This window comes from Myotis brandtii, unplaced genomic scaffold (assembly GCF_000412655.1).
Source record: "Myotis brandtii unplaced genomic scaffold, ASM41265v1 scaffold185, whole genome shotgun sequence".
NCBI lineage: Eukaryota > Metazoa > Chordata > Mammalia > Chiroptera > Vespertilionidae > Myotis > Myotis brandtii.
Genome location: NW_005356870.1, coordinates 5318784 through 5319973, shown reverse-complemented (window position 1 = coordinate 5319973; position 1190 = coordinate 5318784).

The following is a 1190-nucleotide window of genomic DNA, read 5'->3' as shown; positions in this document are numbered from 1 at the left end:
TGCGCGCCCGGAGGGCTGGGGCTGCGGGGAAGGCGGTGGGTCGCTGTTTCATCAGAAGCCGGGGGCCCGGCGCCAGGGGGCAGAGGCACTTTCCTGCAGATGAGCGCCCCGTTCCAGCAGGAGGCCTGGGCGTGAGAGGTTTACGGTTTCCTCCTTCAGGCGCGTCCTAGCGGGGCAAAACCTTTCCATACTTTCCCGCTGGCCCCGCCTCCATCTGCACTTTAGCTGCGGGGTTCACAGATGACCGTGACTTCCCCTACCACCTGCGGAGACCCGGGGAGCCCTGAGGAAAGACTTGTGTTTCCCGGCTCTTTTGGTGGCATTTCTTTGGGTTAGTTATTCCCAGATCCTGAGATAGGGTCTAATTGAGCCCAGCTGATGTTGCTCAGTGGTTGAGCTTCGACCTATGAACCAGGAGGTCATGGTTTGATTCCTGGTGGGGCACATGCCCTGGTTGTGGACTCGATCCCCAGTGTGGGGAGTGCAGGAGGCGGCGGATCCATGATTCTCTCTCATCATTGATGTTTCTCTCTCTCCCTCTCCCTTCTTCTCTGAAATCAATAAAAATATATTTAAAAAGCACACAAGAACCCCCACAAAACAAAAACACAATTCTTGGATGCTTGCTTTGTGCCTGTCATGGTCCAGGTATTACTGTGAAAGGAATATAGTACAATTCTTTTAATGTTATTGGGGCAAAGGACTAAACCAAGGGTGGGCTACCCCTGGCACGCGTGCCAAACATGGCACACCAGTAACTTTTGCTGGCACGCGAAACCCTCTCATAATCTTCCATTTACAATTTTTTCTTAATATCGACTTTTTTATTTTTCAGATAAATTTAGTGTAGGTGCATCTTAGATAAATAATTTTACATAACATGTATACATTAAAAAATAAATGTATTTTCATCATCATATACTGTTTTCATCGCTCGAATGAATTTTATGATTTCTTCAAAGTTCTTCACATACGTACACCTTAAGAGATATCAAGTAGGCGTAACATGTTCTCAAAAAATTAGGGTTGGCACGCAGAAGAATTTTGAGTCAGAGATTTTGCTGGTTTTGGCACGCACTCAGAAAAAGGTTGCCCACCCCTGGACTAAACCCATCTCACAGAGTGTTGCATGTATATAGTTGAGGGTTTCTCAGGTAGGATATTTCAGCGGAAATTACCTGACTTGAATC